Here is a 26,569-nt window from a genome sequence, read left to right on the forward strand (position 1 = left end):
ACAATAAAGCAGTTTTCAATGTCAAATTCCTGTTTTTTCATTGTTAGGCTCAAAATATCAATAGTGAGAAATTTTGAAAAAAAGAGAGAGAGAGAGAGAGAGTGAATGAATGAAACAGTGAGAAAAGCAGATAATAAGGCGATAATGAACTAAAGGAAGGAATAATGATACAAATAAACAGTGGAAGATATAGAGAGAAAAAAGGTAGTGAGTAAGAAAGACAGAGTTACCAAGAGATAGGAAAGAGGAAGAAAGAATGTAAGAATGATATAGAAAAAAGTAGAAGAATGATACAAATTAAGAGTGAAAAAGAGAAAGGAAGAGGAAGAATAGGATAGTGAGGAAGAATAACACACATAAATAGATAGAAAGAGAAACAGTGAAAGAGAGAGAGGAAAAAAGATGAAAAGAAACGGAGGAAGGAACAATACAATAAATTAAGTGATGGAGAAATTGAGGAAGGGTGAATGAAATAGACCAGCACGAGTGAGATAAAGAAAGAGGTGAAGGGAGAGAGGAATAGTCCATCTGAAGAGAAAGAGAGATAAAGAATCAGAGGAAGAAACGGAGAGAAAGGTGCAACGTCCCCCGGTTGTACACCAGTCATCACAAAGTTAGTCCGCTACTCCTTTAGTCGGGAACATGAGAATGTGCAAATCAGCAGGGCTTGCTGGATAGAAAAGAAACACAACACTGTTTTCAAAGTTAAAACGCAGTTTTATAATCGCGTATATTTCATAATCACTTACCAGTAAAACACTAGAACATTCAATACTAACGTTGGGCAATTCCCTCACATATAGCGAAAGTCAAAGAACATAATTAATTGCTTACTTTCAACTTATCGGCAAGAAGAAAACTCGGAAACCCAAAATCTATACTTGAATTCCCTCCGTTTCCAAGTTCTTATTGATTCTTCACCTTCACCTGTTTTTCAATCTCAGTCTGGCGTCAGGTGAGAAACACTCAGGTTGGTTCACTTCCTCTGCTGAGATGAAAATGTGACGTCAACACGAACAGATTTTGACGTATTTATAAACATATATAAAAGTTCCAACTACAACTGTATCAATCTAACTATAATTGTCTGTGACAACTTGCACATTATTTGAAGTAACAAACATTTTAAAATTCTTAACTTCTCACAAATATAAAACCTTAAACTCGGGAGATTGAGTCTGTGGTTACAGATGTGATTGTGTAAGTGATTTGTTGCAAAGATAATTTTGTGTTCTAAGTTAGAATTTGAGACTTTATAGTTTACTGTTTGAATATTAGTGTCGTTCTAAATATATGTGCGACAATGTGAACATTAATTCATGAAAAAATCTAAAGGCCGTAAAGCCAAATTTGCTGGTACAAAACCAGCTGAATCCAACATGGACACAGACATTAGTGCCATGGAACTTTCCAGCAACGTGGAAATCATAACTTCGGTAGAAGAAGTTAATAAGTTGAATTCTCAGTGTAATAATATCAATTACACCCAACAAATTAGTAAATCAAGTTCCAAAAACGTTTATGAGCAACAGGCATTGAAATACAGAAGTAATCATTTAGGTCCGTATGAAATATTTGTGAAATCTAAACATCAGGATGCCTCAGGTGGAAATGGCAAAAGGAAACATTGGTCAACTTCACATTTTAAAATTAGGCCAAATAGTCAGCAAAGAAAATATTAGAGGTTTGAAAGAGATAGATAGCCTTGGGAAAAATCTAACTAGACTTACATTTACGACATCTAATTATGCAAATGATTTCCTTTCGAATCCATTACTGTTACAGAATAATTGGGAAGGTTTTGTTCCATCACACCGAGTACGAAGAATGGGAATTATGAAAGATGTACATCAGTCAATAAGTGAAGATGAAATTTTGCAAAATATAAATTCATCAACAGCCAAAGTAATAAAGGTAAAACGCATTGTGAAGTATAAGTACGAGGAGGGTACTCGCGTTGCTGTTCCAACTCGAACGGTAATTGTAACATTCGACTCGCAATCCCTACAACAATATGTCACACTGTTTTACAAAAAGTTTGATAGGGTAAGGACGGGGCAAACGGACACCCTAAGGATATATTTCAAAATAACTATCAAACTGTTTATTGAAAAATTACAATTATGGTCGATATAGAAAGTGTGAACATTGAGCTAACAAATAGTACAATGTATAATTCAAAATAATGAACGTTGTCCTCCAAATTGTTAAATTAATCAGTGTGTGTAGCAGTGTCCGTTTGCCCCACCATGACGGAGCAAACGGACATGTGAGAGGGGCAAATGGACACTAGCTCATTTATGGACTGTCATGTCTCTCAGAAGAAGAACACACAAAGTATGGGTCATTTCCATTTGCAACGCACTTTACGTGGAACCAGACAGAACACACTAATTAGTGTTGCCCACGAGACGAGACTTTGACCTGTCTCGTCTCGTGGAGTCTCGTGGAAATGCTGTCTCGTCTCGAAAATATTCGTTTGTCTTATGACACATGGTCAATCTCGTCTCGTCTCGAATTTTTAAAAGCCTGTCCCGTCTCGTCCCGTGGGCAACACTAACACTAATCACTGCACCCAGTGTTGACCCTGCTTGTACACAACGTTGCATACAAGGCACACATCTTTTGCGGTGCGTTTAACATGCTTTCCCAGTCTTGTTGTTTGATTAGCTGCAGTCAGTTTTTCTCTTTGAGGCGAGCGATGAAAGAAGGATCCGTTAATAAGTGCGATTCCCGCGTTTTTCGTTTCCTGCTCGAGGTCCCAGAAGTTGATGGCAAGGGGTTGAGTTCTTGAAATTTTCCTTGGGATGAGGCATCATCGTCTGTCGCTAAAGGTTCTGGTGATCGCTGATCTTGATCATTCACTTCATGGACAGTTCCAGGAATAAATGCGTGCTCAGGCAGGCGTTGTGGATTAAATGGATGAATCCCACACGCATGAAACCCATTTACTGCATTCCCCACTGTGGCCGCACGATTCCAAGCCTTTGCAAAAATGCCACCAAAGGCCACTTTATTGATACCGTTCGCCGGATTTCTTCGCACGTAAACTCTACAGCCGTCGTTGTACATGTAAAATGTTTTAAGTGGCCCAAAGAACGAAACGTCAAGCGGCTGAAGTTTGTGTGTGCTGTGTGGCGGTAAACACAGAAGGTACATGTCATTGGCTAATGCCTTCTCCAGAGTTGGTGGATCTGAACAATGCGATCCGTGTCCATCAAGAATGAGCACTACAGGAGCAGGGGGTTTGACACTAATAAAATGAGCAAACTATTCCCATTGCATGTAGCCACTATCCGAAATAACTATTTTCGTCCCAGGAGGCATGCCAATTTCATAGTTCTCGTTATATCTTTAACCCTTCATGATAACAAAAGGAGGCACATAGTGGCCAGTTGCAGATACACATGCCATAACACTGATTGTTTCTCCCCTTTCACAATTCGTTTGGCTCACGACTTCTCTTGCCCCGCATTGATATGACTCGTTTTGGTTTGTAGATCACTTACATGCCTGTCACGTCACAGTTGTATATGTTGGCAGGTTTGTCCCACATATTGTGTTCGTCTATCAACTTTGATAAATTATTGTAAAAGATATTAACACTTGCCTTAGATAATCCTTTAGCGCGAGCATATGACAGAGCCTCTGCAACACGCAAGCTGAGTTGCTTGTGACGAGCTAAAAATCCTTGTATCCAGTCCTTCCCTGCCATTTGTAGATCATTAAAGGAATGTGGCACGCCATTTATAAATGCATACCGATATACCAAACTACGGAGTTCCTTATAGGTCAGACCATATCCTATAGAATCAAGTTTCAGAAGGTGCTCCACCAGTTGTACCTCCACTGCATTTGAAAGCGTAGTGTGCTGGCCAAATTTCGGAATTTGCACGTTGCTACTCACCCGTCTCTGTAAAGTGATCCGCTGAACAGACAATGTTCCTTCGGCTGTAGCTAGAGGCATGCCATCTTGTACTGCATTAACAGCCCTCTGCATATTGTCATCTGTCCAGGAACAGCGGTCTGTGGATCGTTCACGATGTCGCACTATCCTGTAACAAGGACACATTATTTTAGAAAGGCATACATCTGAAGGGTAAAACATGCATTACATACAATTCACACATGCCTTTTTCGATTTTGAGTGAAATGTAGATTAGTTGCTGAATACATATAACCTTATAGTATTTAATTGAAATGCACTTTATGCATGTCCGTTTGCCCCAACACAAGCCTGTCCGTTCGCCCCGCCTGTAGCCTTGGGCTTTACATTTTCGAAAAAGCCCACCAGATGGCAGCAGTATGTTGCCACAGGCTGTGTATGTCGAGGAGGCAATGACATATCGACACTACAAAGCCCAACTTTGGCGGGACCATCATAATCCAAGCAATCCTTATGTTCCGCACATAGATTTTTACTGTTTAGGTTTTTGCTAGTAAATATATCCTTACCTGGTCAGGTTTTACGGCTGGATTAGCGTTCTTCTTCAAGATTTCAACCAATGTTCAACACACCTTCTCGCCAACGTTCTGCTTCAAATCACAACGCCAACCGATGCACTGTTGCAAACTTCAAAGCCAAATTATTCGTATTTTTCTTAGGGACTGTCCGTTTGCCCCGGTGTCCGTTTGCCCGTCCTTACCCTATTGATAGGTACATTCCCTTGATTAAACAGTGCACTAATTGTTTTTTATTATGGGCACTTCAGGGCTAATTGCAAAAGTAAATTAAAATGCAAACGCTGTGGTGAGAATCACGAATCGTCCTCTTGCACAAATAAGATCAAGTGTTTCCATTGTAATCAGGAGCACACTGCAATTGACAAAAACTGTCCTGAAAAACAACGCCAAAAGGAAATAATCAAAATTATGACAGTTCAGAATGTTACGTTTAACGAAGCTATGAAGAAAGTCCCAAAAATTAATTATATGTATGAATATGAACAGATATCTACTGGCCATGTTCAGGAAATAGAAAAGACAGTAATGCCATTTACATATGCTTCGATATCTAACAATTCGAGTAGCACCTCATATCATAATAATATAATACAAGATCAATACAGTGTATCTAATAAAAGGCCATTGTACAGTTCAAAGAAAGCTGGAAAATATTTGGAAGAGACTGAGTCTTCTCAAGGAAAACACCAGAAATCTTCTCAAACATTGAAACCATTTGGACAAAATGAATATAAAAAGAGAATGACAAGCCCTGATAATTCTTTGTCAGGATCTCGAAAAGACAATGCTCCGGATTTGTCGACAACATGCCAACAAAATAATTTATTTGTTCTTGCAGAGGCGGCTCAAGCTATCCAGCCAAATCGGTCACAAGAACAAAATTCTACAAAATTCCTAAATAATTTTTCATTATTTATAGAACAATTATGTAGCCTAGCAGGGACTTCGACATTGAACGTTAACCAGGACTGGACTTGCATTGCTACAAGTATTTTGCAATACTTATTTCAACAACCAGCATGCCAGACAAAGTCTTGAAAATATTACAATGGAATATACGAAGTTTAATTCCTTATAGACATAATTTACAACATATTTTATCTTATTTTTCTGCAGATGTCATTCTTATACAAGAAACGTGGTTGAAAACTGACTCAACATTGAAATTTAAAGGTTACAATTGGATAAGAGATGATCGTTTAGATGGATACGGTGGTTCAGCTATAGGTGTTAAAAGAAATATACAGTATGACATTATTTTGTTTCAAAATATAAACAGTCAAATTCAGATTACAGGTGTTCGGATTGCTGATACGTCTTATGTATCAATTTACTGCCCTCCTACAGTGCACCTCCCTGTTACAGTGTGGCAGAATATCGTTGGACAGCTTCCACCAAACACTTCATTTGTGCTGGCAGGGGACATTAATGCACACCACCCTATGTGGGGCTGTTCTCTAACTGATCGATCAGGTAAAGATTTGTATAATTACTTGCAAGATTCCTCAGCTGTATTACTCAACGACGGAACACCTACAATGATCTCAAGACCTAATGAACAGCCGAGTGCTCCAGACATAACTATTACCTCAAATGATATAGCTTCAAAAATCCATTGGAGTGTATTAGAAAAGTGTCACAACAGTAATCACATGCCAATTATGATAACCTTTCAACATAATAAAAATATAACGTGGTTTACTATGCTCTCTGAACAAAACAATAGTCAATATATATCAAGAAGGGTTGAATGGCAGAAATTCTCCGGAAATGTAAACAATGCAATAAAGAATGAATTGTTGAAACAAGAAAGATCGTATGACACATTGGTGTCTCTCATTCGACAAGAACAAATAAACGCAACAGTATCTAATTTTGGATCTAGAAGAAAAGTGACTCCGTGGTGGACATCGGGTTGCCAGAAATGGGTAAAAGAACGACAAAAAGCATACATAAATTATAAGGAGAATCCTACCATCAATCATTTTATTAGTTTTTATTAGATATAAAGAAACTGCAGCAAAAACTCAGAGGTTCCTAAAGAAATCAAAATCATACTTTTGGAAGTCATTTTGCTCTACATTAACTAAAGATTCTTCTATTTCAGTGACTTGGAAAATAATAAGTATGTCCAATAATAATACTTGTCATTATTTTGGAGGAGATATCAATTCAGCCTGGATAAAAGAATTTCACCGCAAGTTGACACCAGATACGGTTGAAACTAATCTTTGTCAATTGTTAAACTCTATGAAATATCCAGAAACATCCACGTTAGAATCGCTATTCACTATGGATGAATTAGAATATGTTGTTCATAAACGAAAGAAAACGTCTCTGGGTTTAGATGGTATTACATACGAATGTATTCAACACTGGCCTTTGAATGGATATGAAATTTTACTAAATACATACAATTCAATATGGAATAGTGGAGAAATTCCATCACAGTGGAAAGAAGTGGTGATAATACCCATATTAAAACCAGGTAAACAATCAGGAATACATACGAACTATAGACCTATTGCAATGTCATCATGCCTTGCTAAATTATATGAACATTTAATACTCAACAGACTCACATGGTGGGTCGAATATAATCAGAAATTACCGAAACATCAGATGGGATTTAGGAAAGGAACTGGAACAGTAGATGTATTAGCGACACTAATTTTAGATATATGGCTATCTTTCATACAGCGAGAATTTTGTATCGTAGTTTTTCTCGATCTAAGTAGCGCCTATAGTAGTTGTATTGACTGTATTATAAACCCGAGAAATGATGAGCCCCCCTCAGGCAGAATTGCCTACACTTAAAACTAGCTCAACATGAGCATATGAGCTTTTTGCTCAAGTGTGGAACCCTGTCTAATCCAAGATTTTTGTAAAAATGCCCTCGGGAATTTCCTGTGAAATGATGAGCCCCCTCAGATTGATTTGGCTACACTTACAAAAGGCACTTCTGTGAGATTGTTGTCCATAAATTTGTTAAAAATATGCTCTTCTTGATATTTTTTTTGGCTACACTTAAAACTAAGCCAAGATGCTCATAAGAGCCACCTACACACACACCCACACACACACACACACACACACACACACACACACACATATACACACAACACATCTGTTCTCCTCAGCCACTCTCACAATACTGGTTAATATGTGATGCAAGAGCTCTTGCATCATGCTGTGCAACAAATTATTATCCAATATGATGCAAGAGCTTTTGCATCACATATCGGCCAGTATTGTGAGAGTGGCTGAGGAGAACAGATGTGTTGTTACAGTGCTTCTCATACTTACAGGCCTGTTTGATTTAATATATAACATTTCTTATTATTCAATTTCTGGTATATTGAACAATATTTTGTATAAAAAATCTGATATTTGTTACATCCAGCTTGTTTGTTGTAATCCACTTATATTTAGAGTCAGGCTTATATCTGTCCCAGCCTGTTATACAAAAATCAATACATAACACTCAGTGCTAGGTCATTGCCATTCTAGACATGCATGTCCGTGCAGGTATTTGCGGAAGGTCAGTGTGAATCAATATTTATTCTCTTTTTCCACTTGTAGGCTATTGACTTTACAACCTGTCATAAGATAAGTATAGAGTTTTGATTTGAACCCCAAGAAATTTTATATAAATACCAAAGCCAAAAATATTAACACACATACACACACACACACACACACACAAAATATACCAGGCACACAGCTGAACCCAACTGATATTTTTTATTAAGCATAGAATTTTGATTTGGACCCCAGGAAATCTTATATAATAAACAACAACAAAAATGCCGAATCAAAAATATTGCAATCAGTGTAATAAGAATATATCCAGCCCCAATTGGGCCAGACACCAAAGGAATTGTAACCCAGACAAATGCGGAACTCCCATTAAAATATGTCCTAAATGCAATAGAAAATATAGCATGGAATATTTCACATATAAACATAAAGGTACTTGCTCTGCACAGTCATCAACATTGCCCCCACAACCATCTACATCTGGTCTGAAAAGAAAGCATGAAGCACCTGTTAATGCTGGACCTGCAAAGCAGCCACGCTATGCACCACCTATCCATAGCAGTTTTAATGGCCAATTAAGGGATTACCGGTTTGTATCAGAGCCAAGATGTGACATTAAGAATTTTTTGAACAGTGTAAATCCTGATGTGCAGGCAATTCTAAATGCACAAAATGGCTCTTATAAGCTGTCCCTCAAATTGTTTACACAATATAAGAAACCAAATGGCACAAAATTTACACAGCCCCACATAACAGAAACTGTACATGTATATTCAAATGCAAATTCAGACAAAATAATAAGCAGTTTGATAGATCAATTGAATATTAAACACTCTGAATTTGCTGGAAAAGAGTCTGGATGGAGCCTATGCGGTTCTCCACACAAGTTATATGTTAATATTTCTGAATTCAGCCCATTACAAGGATCTACATATTTGCCATTACCTGCCAATATTAAAAACCAAAGAGCCGTGGTTAATATTGAAAATAATGATGATAAATGCTTTTTGTGGTGTATTTTAGCTGCTTTGTATCCAGCTTCAAGGCATCCTGAGAGAATAAGTTATTACAAACAGCATGAACACAAATTTGATGATGCAATGGAGGGTTTAGAATATCCAATGTCTGTTCAGAATATTGATAAATTTGAAAAAAAGGCCAGGCATATCAATGGCAAACAATTATCTATTAATGTATTTATTTGTTCTACTGGCCGTGGCAATTGCTTGATAGCACCTCTCAGAATCAGTACAATTGATGATGATTCTGCTGTCCCGATTGATCTGCTCTTAATTGAAGGGGATGGCATATATCATTACACTCTGATACATAATCTTGAAGCTTTAGTGAGAACACAACTAGACAAATCCAATACAATATTCAAGTTGTGCAGAAGATATTTAACTGTATTTTATGGTCAAAAAATGGTGAAAGGGGTTCGTGAAGAGAGTGCAGAAATTGCAAAAAATAAGTTAATTGAACATTTAAAATACTGAAAAAATCATAAACCTGTTCATATGGTGATGCCAATGCCAAGTGAAAATGCAAAATTCAAAAAATTTGAAGCCTTGTTGGAACACCCAGCATATATTGTCTGTGATTTTGAATCAAATCTCAAACCTCTTGCATTCTGCAATCCAGATCCTGAAGAATCTTCAATTACACCATACCAGCTACATGAACCTTCCAGCTTTTGTTATGTGATTGTACAGGATGGTGTTGTTAGTAAAGAATATTCATACATGGGACCAGATGCCATCAAAAAATTTGCACATAGAATAGAAAATGAGTGCCATGACATAGCATCTAATATCTTATTAAAATCAAAACCCATGTTGCCTTTAACAGAGAAACAGATTGAAGATTTCAACAATGCAGAAAAATGCCCGGTATGTGATTCTGAATTTTCAGATACAAATATCAAGGTGAAACACCATTCTCATACAGATGGTAAATTCAAAATGGCCCTGTGTAATAGCTGTAATATTAAGATCAAGAGACCAAAATTTGTCCCAATATTTTGCCATGGAGCATCCAATTATGATTTTCATCATTTGATCAGGTACGAGGGGTTTGACAAGCAGAATTTAAATATTTTAGCTGAAAATGATGAAAAATATATTGCTATTAGCAAAATAATTAAAGTTAATGGTGTTCCTATCCACTTAAGATTTCTTGATTCATACAGAATTTTATCTGCTAGCCTGGCTACACTGGCCACTCAATTATCTGATGATCAATTCAAAATCACATGTGCTTTGTTTCCAAATCAGGACCTGAAATTATTTAGGCGGAAGGGTGTATATCCATATGACTATGTTACAGATTTTTCTAAATTTGATGAGTGTTCTCTGCCACCACAACAACAGTTTTACAGCAAAATCAGAGGATCTGGAATCACTGATGATGATTATCACCATGCCCAATTGATGTGGAACAATTTAAAATGCCAGACATTTGGTGATTATCACATGGCATATTTGAAACTTGATGTAACCCTCTTAGCTGATATACTTCAAGCATTCAGAAAATCTTCCATGCAAAATTATGAACTGGATCCAATGTATTTTTACAGTGCCCCAGGCCTAGCATGGGCTGCAATGTTTTTAAACACTAAAAATCAATTGGATCTGATCCAAGATCAAGATATGTATCTGTTTATGGAGCAATGTATAAGAGGAGGGATGGTGCAATGCTCTCAGAGATATGCCAGAGCAAATAACAAATATATTCCTGATTATGATCCAGCACTGAAATCAAATTATATACTGTATGTGGATGCAAACAGCCTGTATGGTTACGCCATGATGAAAAATTGCCATATGCAGGGCTTGAATGGGTCGAAGATTTTAATATTGAAGATCTTAAGGATTTTGATGATAGTGACTATGGCCTCTTCTTAGAGGTTGATCTGACAATTCCAGATGATTTACACAACAAATTTTCTGATCTGCCCCCAATTCCCGAGGTTCAGTGCTTACCTGGCTCTAAACAGAAGAAATTGATGATGACACTGGAGCCAAAACAGGGTTATGTCATATATTACAAAAACCTCCAGTTCCTGATGCATCATGGTGTCCAAGTGAACAAAGTTGGCAAAGTTTTGAGGTTCAGGCACTTAAAATGGTTGAAATCATATATTGATACAAACACAGAGCTTCGAAAATCTGCAAAAAGCCAATTTGATAAGGCCTTGTTTAAATTGATGGTCAATTCTGTGTATGGCAAAACTATTGAAAATGTCAGAAAACATACCGATGTTAAAATAATTACTGACCCCAGCCTGAGCAAAAAATTGGTTGCAAAGCCTAATTTCAATTATAGAAGAATTTATGATGAAAATATGGCACTTTTCAACATGAAAAAAACAAAAATTAAGTTTGATAAACCTATTTATGTAGGGGCTGTGATATTGGAATTGGCCAAATTACATATGTTAAAATTGTATTATGATGTGCTGAAACCTTTTTATGGTGATAGTGTAAAATTGATGTACATGGACACTGATAGTTTTGTTCTTGATATTCAAACAGAAGATGTTTATAAAGATATGTCACAGCCTGAATTGCTTGAATATTTTGATACCAGTGAACATACAAGAATTCAACCCCACAACAAAAAGGTGCCTGGCAAGTTAAAAGATGAGACACTTGGTGATGTTATTGTGGCATTTGCTGGGTTAAGGGCCAAGATGTACAGTTTTGAAACATGTAGTGGTGTTGTTGCCAAAAAGGCCAAGGGCATTGGCAGAGTGACTGTTGAAAAAGAGCTTGAATTTGAAGAGTATAAAAATTGCCTCAAATCATGTAGCACCATCAGAACATCAGAATCCAGAATTCAGAGTGTGGATCACTTATTGACTAGCAATATTGTAAGAAAATTGGCTCTGGACCCACATGATGATAAGAGATGTATTTTATCATGTGGCATACATACTTTACCATGGGGTCATTGTGATTTGAAAAATGGCAATCAATGCCCAAACACAGAGCATGATTTGAAATAAATAAACATGCCTATGAACTTATTTGGGTTCAAAAAACGGGCTATTATGGAGCTGCCAACACCACAACCCTCTCCTGATATAATATCTAAACTGAGCGGTTTATTAATTATTCATCTGAACAGCATACTTACAGATATTGATGATAAAACAGGCAAAATATTGTACATATTTAACAATAATTTAAATCATTACCAATTACCTGTAGGTGGGCAATTACAATTTATTACAACCCCTGATGGTGATGTTAAAATTTCAATAGGGAAAAATATTTATAGAATTAAGCACTCAAACATGAATTCTGGCACTGTTTATACTGTTTCTGCTGGTGACTGCTTATATATTGAGGTCCCGGGATCATATGACAAGCTTATACCTTTTTTTATAGAATTAAGAATCAGATATTCAATAATAAATAACCAATAAATCAAAATGCCTAATGATATTTTTGGCCATACAAGACATGAAGATCACAGTGATGAGATTCTTATGCTTGATGTCAGAGTCAAGAAATTAAGAAGTGATTTACAAGCTTTACAAACTACACTCAATGCCAGTCTTCAATTAGAAATTACAAATTTGCAATCACAATGCATGGACCCTCTTCTTAAAATTGATTCTGAACTCAAATTGTTGCTTCAGAAATATACTGATTTGGCGACATTGGATAATTTTCAAAGTTTAGAAGAGGCTGTAGCAGCTCTTCAAGCCAAATTTAAGACCCAGGCCACCAATTCTGAGCAATTGAAACAACAATTAGAAGAGCAGATAAATAATGTCCAGGCACAGCTCCAAACAATTGTCAAAAGCATAAAATCACAAGAAGATTTTGATCTAGTGATTTCCACTCTAAAAGAACAGATTCAGTCACTCCAAATACCTAATCTGGACCCTCTGAACAATGCCATAGCCGAGGTTAAAGAAAAAATTGAGACACTTGAAAATTTTATGAACAATTTGCCATCTTCTGATGCTTTGAATGCAATAACTCGGAGTGTAGCAAATATTAAGCTGCAACTTGAAACATATGAAGATTTTGGAAAAATTCAAAGTTCCATAACCCATCTTGAAGGTACAATAGCAGCAGTGCAAAGTGATTTGGCAAATGTACTAGAATCCCGCTTGCCCGGTATTGTAGATACCCTTGTTAGTGTCCAGCAACAAATCACAAAGCTTGAAAACCTCAACACTGAATCTGAGCTATCTCATTTTCATCACTTGATCGATGATATCCAAACAAAACTTGAAATTTTACAACAATCAACACCCTCTCAGGCAGATATAGCCCTGCTCCAAAATGCTATGCAAAATGTGGCTGATGCTTCTGAATTAAACAATGTGATACTTGAATTTTTGCAAAATACAGTATCAAATTTGCCTACATCACAGGAACTTAAAAATATTAAGAGGGCAGTGAATCGCATATTGAAATCAGAAGATATCAAGAATATCCAGGCAGAAATCAAACATCTCACTCAGACAGTGGCCATTCTACCAACCAATCAACATATTAATGAACTGCATGCCCTGTTTGAGGATATCAGAAGGCAAGTCCATGATCTTACAGCTCAAAATTCAAAATTGGCAGTTGTTGAAAATTTGCAACAAATTGTAGCTAATATCAAGCAACAGCTAGGAACCATGGAATCCAATCAAGCAAATGCTCTGTCTGTTTTTGCCACCCAGCTGCAAGAAATTGTGCAACAATACAAAAAACTTGCTGTTGACATAAGAATCAAGCCTGGGCACGATGAGATTGTTAGGACCATCAATGAGCACCTTGAATCTGTAACAAGCAGATTGCTCACAGCAGAAAAGGAAATAACAGGCATAATTGAGAATCCAAAACATTCAGTAATTCTTGAATTGTACAGCATCCCCAACAAAGAATATGATTCACCATTTACACCAGGTGGCAAAATATATATGCTGTCCCCTGCACAATTTTATTACCAATTTTTTGTTGGGGGCACATTGAGACCAATCAAGATCAAATATTGGCTTCAACCACAGGCACACCACTACCCTACCTTATCAATAACAAATGCTGATAACAAAGTGAAAATCACCAGTGTAGAGTTAGAAGATTTTACAGATCCCAATACATTAGAAACAGTCTATGCTGAAGATGATGGCTCTCTGGAATTTAAAATACAAATAGGGGACAAATTATATTTAGAAAATCCTGTAGTATCAGCTGCTGAACACCCCATAGTTGCAATATTCTTGTTTACATATTATGTCTAGACAAATTATTGTTGATGAATTACACAGACAGGCCAGACATAATTTTAAGAGACTGCCAGTAGTCACAAAGGGCATAGATGATTTATGGCAGAGCGACTTGATTGAAATAGCAAGTGGACAGCTGAAAAACTTAGACAAAATCAACAAGGGCTACAAGTATCTACTCACTGTAATAGACACATTTTCAAAATTTGCCTGGGCTGTGCCACTCAAATCCAAGACTGGAAAATGTGTTACAGAAGCCATCAGAACAATCATCAATCAGAGTGGAAGATCACCGCGCTATTTGCAAACAGATAATGGCAAAGAATTTTATAATTCTGTGTTTCAACAATTTATTAAAAGCCAGGCAATAAAACATTATTCGAGTTACAGTGATCTCAAGGCCTCAATTGTAGAGAGATTCAACAAAACTCTAAAAAATTTTATGTATAAACAATTCACACTTCAAGGTAATTATAAATGGATTAATATTCTTCCAGAACTACTACATAAATATAACAACTCGGTCCATTCCACAATCAACATGAAACCCTCTGAAGTAACTTCATCTGATGAGCAAAAATTGATCAGCACTGTTTATTATCCTAAATATCAGCCAACAACAAGAAAGGCCAAATACAAGATTGGCGATCAAGTAAGAATCAGCAAATATAAGCACTTATTCAAAAGAGGCTTTACAAGAAACTGGAGCACTGAATTATTTACAGTGGTTCAAGTTAAACCTGGGACCCTTAACACATATATAATAAAAGATCACCGAGGAGAAATTCTCAAAGGCAGGTTTTATGAACAAGAGCTCAGCAAAACTAAACAGCCTGACACATATCTCATAGAAAAAATTATCCGCAGAAAAAGCAACAAGTTATTTGTCAAATGGCTAGGACTCCCAGAACACAGCTGGAACGATGCAAACAAAATAATAATATGAACACCTGGGATGTTATAAAAAGGCTGCCAGAACCTGAACAGCAGAATAAGAGAAATGGCAAATTGCTACCTGATAATATTAGGTGTCTTATTGTTGGGCCATCTGCTTGTGGTAAAACTACACTAATAGTTGATAATTTTTTATTGGCACCCAACTGGTTAGACTGGAAAAACAGGCACTTGTATATCTTCTCTAAGAGCTTGGAACAATTAAAATATCAGCAGCTGATGAAGCTATATGATGGATTGGATATAGCCACTTTTGAACCAGATGTTAAGCCACTCCATGAATGTCTCGATAATTCTGTTGTTGTGTTTGATGACATTATACTGGATAATCAAAACAAGGTTAGAAATTTCTTTACACAGGGCCGGCACAAAAACATTGATTGCTTCTACCTGGCACAGACTTTTTCAAAAATACCCAAGCAGCTGATCCAAGACAACAGCAATTTTATATGTGTGTTTCATCAGGATCATACCAACCTCAAACACATACATGATGAATATGTAGGTGGGGACTTGAGCTACAATAATTTTTCTAAGTTTTGCAGCAAGTGCTGGAACCAGGACAGTTATGGGTTTGTTACAATTGATATGACAAGAACACCAAATAGTGGCAAATACAGAAATAAAATCAACAATTTTCTAGACATTGAAACATATATAAATAAACATGAAAAGGCCAATCATTGATGATCTTAAATTAAGAGATTATCTTGTAAAAAGATTTAAGGGATGGAAATCAGAGAACCGAGGAATTTATGAAAAACACAAACAAACAAAACAGCCTGTAATTGATGCTATTAGTGAATTAGGTAAAAATATCAAAACTGTTACAGAGCAAAATCAAAATTTGATCACAGAGCTTGTACCTGTAGCTGCAAGAAACATATTAGATTATCCATTCACCCCACTTTCCAGTATTCATACACCTAGTCCTATTGCTCCTAGAAGATTGAAGCTACTCAGGATCCTATTGAATTGGGTCTTCTTGCTCAAAAATATTTAACCACACCTAAAGACAATAAAGATGAGGTGTTTGGCTTATATGCTGACACAGAGCTTGATGGTAGCATCATACATAGAATTGGCAATTTCAGAGTAACATTTATGGGAGATGATCTGATTGTATATTCAGAATCTCGTCTTGGAGAAAAAGGTGCTTTTGTTAAGTACCCCGGAACACCTGGATTGTGGGAACTGATGACTAGGAAAAGGCCTGGCAGCTATACAGATCAAGATTATGAACATTACAAAGAAATATTAATAAAATCAGATGCTCTATACCAGAACAATGATCCCACACAAAAAAGAGTCAAGTCTAGCAGTGGGGCAAAATACAATAATTTAATCAAGCCCATATGGTCACAGATCAAGACTGGCAGTGGAATCAAACAATACAACACCCTGCCTAAAGAATTTGTCTGGGTGGATGATGTCAGGAAACTTGTAGATAGGTTATTGGTGATAGCTGGGGAGGAAAATGCTGGCAACCACAATTTTTACAATGAAAAGGTTGGAATTATGGACATGATAAGCACCAAATTGTCTAATTTTATAGTGAATGACACTAAGGGCATTGGATATCTTATAAAAATTATTAATACTCTACCACCTAAATTTTGGAATATTTCTGAGGGTCGGGGCTTGGTTAATGACATTATAAACAAGCTCCCATTTGAACTACACATTCCAGGTTATCAGTATTGTGGTCCAGGCACAAAATTGGACCATAGATTAAACAGAGGTGATCCTGGTGTTAAACCCCTAGATGCTGCTTGTAGAGACCATGACATAGCATACAACACACATTCTGATCTTGACAAGAGACATGTTGCAGACAAGAAATTAGAAGAGGCTGCATTTTTTAGATTTGTAAGCAAAGATGCTTCTTTGAGTGAAAAAATAGCAGCATTGGGAACCACCATAGCTATGAACACTAAACAAAAACTGGGGTGGGGGCTGTGAATATGTATATAATAAACCTACAATGAAGGCCAAGGGTGTTATGTATCAAATACCTTATGAAGGTCTTAAATCTCTTGGGCCTATTGACAGCCTTTTAACTAAAAAGCAGCGCAAGAAAAAAAATTCTTGTATTGCAAAGGGACATGGTATGAAATTGTTGCTTAGCACCCCCCAATTAAAAAAATTACAGCAATCAAGAAAAAAATCACATGTGGGGGGATTTATATTTACCATCCCTGCCATCTTAGCTGCTCTCGGGGCTGTGGGGAGCTTGGCCGGGGGATCAGCCGCCATAGCAAAAACAGTAATAGATGCCAAGAAGAATAGGGCAGAATTAGATGAATTGAAGCGCCATAACCTGGCCATAGAGAAACAAGGCAAAGGTGTTAAGAGAGCCATGAATAAGTTTTAAAAAAAACAAGAGCCGCTTACAAACCAAGATATTGAAGCTTTAATCAAGCCACTGGGCATCAAACATTTTAGAGGTGTGTACATGTCTGATTCTTTGCCAGAACAACCACTCAACAAAGAGTGTGGCATTGTTAATTTGGATAAGTACAAAAATCAGGGCACTCACTGGATCTGTTATCTTAAATATTTAAAAAATGAGACATTTGGGTTTGATTCATTTGGAGGTGTTCCACCTGAAAATTTAATAAAATATCTAAATTCAGCTAATCTTTATTACAATAATGCCCGTGTTCAAAACTTCAAAGATGTTAATTGTGGACATTTGTGTTTATCTGTTCTTAGATATATGTCTCAAATAAATAAACCATCAATTGAAGATTTTCAAAAAGCCTTGTGGTATTTAAAACATCATGGGGGTATTCCATCTCACCAGCCAAAATTCAATATTGAAACTCAAATTACATGATGACATAGTGTATCCCAAAACAATAGCTCTCAGAGCATTTTATGGCATGTACTTAATCCCCAATATTACACACCACAACAACACAATTGCAGTAGGGGATGAAAAAATTGTCATCACTCCAGGACAATATAATCTGTCCACTCTAAATGCTCAATTACCCAGAGGTATAGTTTTAAGTCAAAATTCTGTCACTCACAGAGTAGAGATTGTATCTGTTACAGAAACAGTGGACCTGGGTACTATGGGAGAGCTGTTGGGCTTTGAGAACAACACAAAACTTGAACCAGGCATCAAACACACTGCTATGAATATACCTAAATTCTTAGCCATAGAGACTCTGAATATTCACTGTAATGTGGCAGAGGGTATGATCACCAAATCAAATGGCATAGGCACTCACAAACAAACTGGCATCATTGCAACATTCAAACCTAACTCTGAATTTATGGAGCCAATCATCTACACTCCATCCCCAACATTATATTTTCCTGTGTGCCATAATAGAATAGATAATATTGAATTGATGGTCACTAATGAAAAAGAAGAATTAGTTGATTTTGCTGGAGCCACAACAACTGCTATCATTAACTGCTAGAGATTAATATTTAAATAAAAATACATACAAGAAAAAAATGGAAAATATTGAGAGTTATGAGCTACAATCATTCCCCCCAAACAGGAGGACATTTGCAAATTTAAATCAACCCAACACAGAGATTGAGGTTGATCTTGATGTAGGGGATGGATTTATACACCCCCACAGAGCAGATCTATACATCAAGTTGGATGTTGTAAAGCTCGATGGTACAGATTATCCGGCAAATTCAAATATAAGATTGGTAGATAATTTTGTGCCACATCTATTCTCTGAAATTGAGATCAGAAAGCATGGCGTTGTTATAAACAGAGTGGATTATCCCGCATTACCTCCACAGCTTTGGCCACACTAAAATTATCCAAAACCGAGGCTTCTTACTACAAAATAGGTGGATTTGAGGCTGGTGATAAGATATTATCTAAAAACCACACAGTGCTGTTCCCCATGCGCCTATTGCCAGGATTCTTCTCAGATTACAAAGATATTATGTGGAAGGGTGGTTTAAGAATCACATTTAGAAGAGCTGCAAATGATAACAATGCTTTGATGAGGTACAGCACATTAAACTCTACAGGGGAAGCTCTGCCTAATACCCTACCTGATGAGGGCAAATGCATTATTCAGACTATGGAGTTAAGAATCCCGGTTGTTGAGTATGAAGCCAGTTATGCTCTTAAATTCAAAGCTGATATAATAAAAATCCACAGATTCCCCTACAATTTTATACATATCAATGTGTACAGAAGCCCGCATCTGGTACCTATTATGAGTTTGATGCTACAAATTCATTCTCCAGTATACAATAACATGCCTGATTTTGTGGTGGTATTGTTTCAGACTGGAAGACACAATAATCAGGAAAAAAATTCAAGTAAATTTGATAACTGCAACATCAAGAACATATATCTTAAAAATGGCAGAAATGAGGTATTTCCTAGAGAAAATTATAATTTAGACATGTCCAAGGATGATTTCCTCAAATTATATGAGGCATTTTCGGCTTTCAAAAGAGTCACTACTGGCAATACTGACATGTATTACACACCAGATGAATTCAAAGCACAGAGACCCATGTTTGTAATCAACACTTCAAAAAAGAAACAAGTTGTGGTGAATGACAGGACAAACATTAAAATTATCTGTGAATTCCATGAGGCATTACCTGATGACACAATATGTAGTGTTATTCTCATAGGTGAAAAATCATATGTTTATGATGTAAGAAATGAGAGAGTCACAGAGCAATTCTAGAAGAATTGCATTGTTTTAATCTTAGATAAACAAATTGAACCTGGTATCCAATTGAACTTAAACCGGAAGTAAATATGTGTGGGTGGGTATGGGTGTGGGTGTGTATGTGGGTGTGGGTAGCTTAGTTTTAAGTGTAGCCAAAAAAAATATCAAGAAGAGCATATTTTTAACAAATTTATGGACAACAATCTCACAGAAGTGCCTTTTGTAAGTGTAGCCAAATCAATCTGAGGGGGCTCATCATTTCACAGGAAATTCCCGAGGGCATTTTTACAAAAATCTTGGATTAGACAGGGTTCCACACTTGAGCAAAAAGCTCATATGCTCATGTTGAGCTAGTTTTAAGTGTAGGCAATTCTGCCTGAGGGGGGCTCATCATTTCTCGGGTTTATAATACAGTCAATACAACTACTGCCTATGATTCTGTCCTTCCAAATATACTGTTACAAAAATTGGAGAAAATGAACGTTCCACGTAATTTTATAAAAAGTATTCTTTGATTATTATTGGCACGTAAGTTGTACATTCGATATGGAAGACAGTTATCCACCGCACGATATACACATAAAGGTCTACCGCAAGGCGCAGTGCTGAGTCCCATGCTATTTAATATGTACACGGCAGATTTAGGCTCAAAAATTCTTCAACACACTCGTCTATTACAATATGCAGATGATATTGTTATATACACTAGTAGTAAAAATATTCAAGTAGGGGCTCAAAAAATTCAAAAATCTCTGGATGAATTATCATCATGGTGTGATATCAATGGAATTGAAGTAAATCCAGATAAGTCTTCGGTGGTAGTTTTTAATAAGAAGAGATCTCATTCATGCATATCAATAAATATAAACGGAAAAACTATTAGTCAACAAAGAAGTCATAAATTTTTGGGACTTATATTAGATAAAAAACTTAAATGGAAGTCACAAGTAGAACTGGCACAATGTAAGGGATCTCAAGTGTTTAACATAATAAAAATGTTGACAGTTAAGAAAAAGTGGGGTGCTGATCCTAAATTATTACATCAGATCCATAAACAGATGCTAAACTCAAGACTAGAGTATGGTTCCTTTATGTACAATGATAATTTAAGTTGGGCTTTTAACACGCTATCTTCTATGCAATATAGCAGTTTATCCAGGATTTATGGCCTTTGGAAAGGAACTCCAAAACAAGCAACTTTCGTAGAAGTGGGAGATCCACCATGCAAACTTAGAGTTAAATATCTTGCGAGCAAATTTTAACTTAAGAAAATTGCCAACACGACATCTCCGATCATACCAAAACTTCAATTGTTAGACTCTTTGATGCTCAACAGACGTACAGCAAAATATAAATCCAGATTACCTATACTATATTATGCTTATAAGGACATTAATAAATTTCAAGCTAATATTATTCGTTTACCTAATGCACCATGCTTCATGACAGACTACTTTAATATGATATCTCCCATGAGGATTCATTTTCCTGCCTACCCAAGTAGAGTTTTCAGGAAGACAATCCCTACAATTTCAAATAATATATATCAAGACTACATACATTCAAAATTACAATGTGAATATCACATATATACAGATGCTTCAAAATCAACGTCTGGAAAAACAGGAGCAGCATTTTACTGTGATAATTCTGCAGAATTCAAAATTTTTCCTTTGCCATCGTATCTGTCATTGCTTTATGTACAAAAGAAGAAGTTAAATTCAGTTCTAATTGCAACCGATTCAGCCTCTGTGCTAAATTCTTTAAAGTTTGCATCATGGTCATGTCATACGGAATGGTGCATTGTTAACATAAGAATACTCACACTGAAATTAACGAGATTGGGATATGATATCAACTTTATTTGGACACCTGGACATTCTTTAATAGAAGGGAATAATATAGCAGATACTTTGGCAAAATATGCAGCGAATCAAACAATCCAAGGGCCGCTTTCAATAAAGATTCCGTCCGTAGTTTTGGAATCACACACTAGAAAAATACTATTTACTGACTGGCAAAACTTGTGGACAAATACTGGCACTCAATGCGGTAAGGCCTACTATTCTATACAAGAAAGAATTCCAAAGGAATGTTGGTTTAAACAGATTCAACTCTCCCGGAGTTCCCTCACAACTATAATGCGCTGCAGGTTAAATCACACTATCGCCGCAGCTCATCTGTACAAGAAGAATTTAGTGACTTCACCAGTTTGTTTGTGCAATGAATATACTGCAACTCCAAACCACATTATATTTCAATGCAAACTTTATGAAACTTACAGAGAACCATTTTTACAGGAATTGTACAGGAGTGGACATCAAGCGCCACTGACACTGCCTTGTTTACTGACTTCACCTTCATCCTCGGTAATCTATATTCTTACAAAATATCTTAATAAGTCTAATATAATTCTGTAAAAGTGTAATGAAATTTGGAAACTATTTATTATGAAAGGAATAATTGTGAGTAAATATTATGTGCATACATGTATATAATACCAATTGATAAATTGTTAACTGGTGCATGGATTTTGTCCACAACCAATAAATATTTTATATAAAAAAAAACAACTTAAACTCTCAGGTTCGTTACAAATGGCACCGAAGAAACTTCTCTAAAAATATTTCGTCCACAGAATTATTTGGATTTGACTCTCATGTCCAGGCAGGTCTGGAGATCGTAAATTTGAAGCTGATGAGATTTAAGAGGACCAATCAGCTTGCTCGACATCGAGACAGAGCACTCTCTATCTTGTAAAGACAACGACTCAACAGGTTAAATACTGTGATGAAGCTTGCAAGTCATAGCCTAAACTTCGTAACAAGTTTTGCGGAAGTTGTGGAACCCCACAACCTTCCTGAATTTCCGTGATTTCCGTCAACATCACACGGTTTATTTTCATGAGGGGCAATCGTGGTTCATCACTCATTGCAGTAACTTAAACACATTATCAACAACTATGATCTATTGAAATTCAAATTTTATCGTATTGTCACCGATCGAAAAATTCAATATTTGTAGTTAATGCTAAAGAAATTCACGCCACGGTAACTGAGCGCCTTTAGTGGTCGACTCATAATTTTTCCATCGAAGATTCCAGCGTCGAGTTCTAGCCTGCGCATTGAAATTATTTTCCAGATACTTTATTCGGTTCCCACTCTAAACTGTAGGTCGATTCCTAGTTAGCCTTTCTGTGCATAAAGTGAAGTTTACAAATCTCAGCCCATCAAAATAGATGAGTAATTTTCAGAATTATTTGTAGCAGAACGAGATTCACAGTCAGACGTGTAAAGAGAGATGGAACGAGAAACAGAAATTCAGAGAGAAACTAATGAAAATATATGTACAATAGATGTCCTAGGAGAGAATGGTGGAGAATCATCGGAAGGAAAGAAGAAAGAGAAGAGAGAAAGAAAGAAGGAGAAACAAACAAGGAGAGAACGATGTGCAGACAAAGAGAGAAGCAGAGGATGAGAAGAACAAGGATAGCAAAAGATAGCAGCCGAAGAAAGTCAAAGAAACAGTGGAAGAGAGGAAGTGAGAAAGAGAAACTGAGAAAGAGAAGCCGTAAAGATAGAACTAGTGGTAAAAGAGGAAGAGAGAGAAAGGAAAGCAGAGTAAGAGAAAAAGAAAGAAGCAGCGGGAGCAAGAAAACATGGGAAGAAAGAAAGAAGCAGGGGAAGAGATAAAAAAATAAGAACATATGAAGAGTTAAAGATAGAGGAGCAGAGGATGAGGTAAAGAAAGATGAACAGAGGAAGAGAGAGAAACAGAGAAAGAGAAGCCTCAAAGATAGAACGAGAAGTAAAAGAGGAAGAGAGAGAGGAAAGCAGAGTAAGTGAAAAAGAAAGAAGCAGCGGAAGCAAGAAAACAGAGGAAGAAAGAACGAAGCAGAGGAAGAACGAAATAAAAGACGCAGAAGAAGAGGTAAAGAAAGAAGAACAGAAGAAGAGGTTTTGATTACCCTTGTGGCTTTTGCAACGATACCCCTGCAGTTTAGTAATGAGTGTTTCAAGTCCAACTGGATCGTACCGGGGGCATTTAGAATACAAGACGACAGCGTAAACCACAACTTATCCAGGTGATTTACACACACGTCCTCTCACAGTAGGAACGGCTACATCCTTAAATACATATGCTGAAAGGCGTTAAGCGTGTTGCCCAACATGACGGCAATAGCTGAAGTTTCTATTGAAGACTTGATACTGGAATTCACTCATCACCTTAGAGTTAGGCAACACAAACAACATCCTACGTGAAAGCGATTATTTTAGGATCTAGGTGTTACATTTTTATTGTGAATGAGTGTACCATGGAGCAAAACCCTACGGAGTAGAAGCTGCCCCACTTCTATTGCGACCGAAATCGAAAATATGTAAGGCCCACCAACATGTCTCTTATGTACAGTCACCGGCAATAAAAGTGGGACACCTAGATCCTTAAATACTCGATTCCCTGCAAGGTGTCATGGGTGTTGCCTAACTCAACGGTGATAGGTGGATTTAAGTAGCAAATTTTCAATGGCAGCTGCTTCCACTGCCGTAGAGTTACACAACACACACAACGCCTTGCAGTAGAGCGAGTATTTCCGGATCTAGGTGCCTATTTTTATTGCCGCTGACTGTACCTTCAAGATACGTTGCAACATACAGACAACTTTATTTTTTCTGGTCTTCTTTTTAAAAAAATTCTGAATGATAATTACCACAATATCGGCAGAAGGTTACTGTATTCGCTTTGAGAGTGTGATGTATACTCCTGTGCAGAAGTAGTGTCACACTATTTAACCTTATCTATTTTGGCAAATTCGATATGATCCATATTTTTGTGACGTCACCAGTAGAAAATATGTCACTAATATATTTATTTTTGTGAAAGAAAGCGTTATTGTTATTATATGTAATAATGAACCTTGTTTGTAATGTATATATTTTTTTCATTGTTTTATACTACATTATGGGTAATTTAATGTATCTTTGCGAGATTTCACTATACGAATTTGTATTTCTAAACAGTATAGATGTCAGTTTTGTTGGTAGCATATTTTTGTAGATAGTGAGTGATTCATCTGTACTTGAATCTGTGTTCTCAAAATAGTATAAAAGCGAGAACACACTTTCGCCACGGATCGACGAAGCTTATAAACTTAAAAGGAACTCCTCGGTATTGTGCATACATCTTGGTATGGTAGTTCGGGGCGCAAGCTAGGCCTATTCGATCATAGGTATCCCGATGGCCATGCATTGATGCTATGCACAATACTGCAAACATTATTCGTTAAGAAATAAAGCTAGCCTAATGATTAATTTGGACTAAAAGGCTAAAACGCTAAAACCTAAAAAAGTTGGCTCGGTTATTAGTGCATATCTCTTGGTGTGGTAGTTCGGGGCGCAAGCTAGGTCTATGTGATCATAGGCATGCCGATAGCCACGAATTGAGTTTATGCGTTTTAGTTGAGTCAATTCATCGACAAAGCAAAATCCTCGCCTTCGTCTCAAGTATATTTGCATTATAATTTCCATAAATAAAGAATAAAACTGCAGCAATGTGGTTTCATTTCTCTGTGCTGTGAATATTGTCTTTGCCTAACACTATCCCTGTACCTGAGAGGAGTATGTGTACTTCACCGAGTCTCATTGTTCACCGCTGAGCATTATTAAGATATTATTAATAAATAAATAATACAGGTTTGAACGTATCAAATTATTTGAAAGATGTATTACATGTTCAATACAAGATGATAGGTTGATTTGGTGTTTTAAGTTCACTTTATGCACAATAAGGCTAACCGGACTCGACCTACAGTTTAAAATGGAATCCGAATCCCTATGTGTCTCCACCGGGTATCGAACCCGGGTCACCTTGATTACAAGGCGACGACGCTACCACCGCGCCATCCGGGAGGCCCAAAATATAAGATGACAAACACGTTGTAGGGCATTTTAAGAAATATGGTTAACTTAATTTTCAACAAGTATTATCGGTGTCTAGTCGAATCCAGTTTCTATTCAAGCGTCCGTGAATTTCTTCTTATGATTCATCCTCATCGCAACGATTAGTCTGAAAATATAAGAAACACGACGTTGTTTAAATGCAGGGTTAAATGCAAAGTAACAAACTTACAAATAATTCCATGGTCCAAGTTCGAATCTCCCTCTTCCTATCTATGCACCGTTCTGACTGCATTATCCTAGGCGAAAGCTTGGCAAAGGAGCTTCTAATGCAATCGCCTCTATTCAGACAGTCTTGCTAACTCCTTAATTTCCTCTTAGAGAAGCTGCGTCCAGGCGACATCTTGCGAGAAGCGAGAGAAAATTGACGATGAAGCCTTGGAGACGAGGGTCTAAAGTTGATTCCTCCCACCTCGCTGGCAGACAGCAACTCCATCTGACGGAAGAAGCGTCCATTAAGGACGGTCCGCGCGCCTGCATTTAACCGTCCGCTGTCTTCATGCATGAGATAGATCGATATTCAATTTTCTTCAAAGTTCTTCAGCATGTTGGAAGGCTATGGAGCCCCACTCCCTCCTACTTTCTCGTATATATACTTCGTGGCTAGTTTTCGCATTCTTATCAATCAATTTGTATATTCAATCCTGGACCAATTCCAGGACGGAAAACAGTTTGGAGTAGCGTTCTACTATTCTGGTATTAGCAAATGCTTCTACTTCCTTCTGTTCTGTTTTCTTTGTCCCTCGTTC

The sequence above is a fragment of the Lepisma saccharinum genome, chromosome 3 (assembly GCF_977018435.1).
Source record: "Lepisma saccharinum chromosome 3, izLepSacc3.1, whole genome shotgun sequence".
Classification (NCBI taxonomy): domain Eukaryota; kingdom Metazoa; phylum Arthropoda; class Insecta; order Zygentoma; family Lepismatidae; genus Lepisma; species Lepisma saccharinum.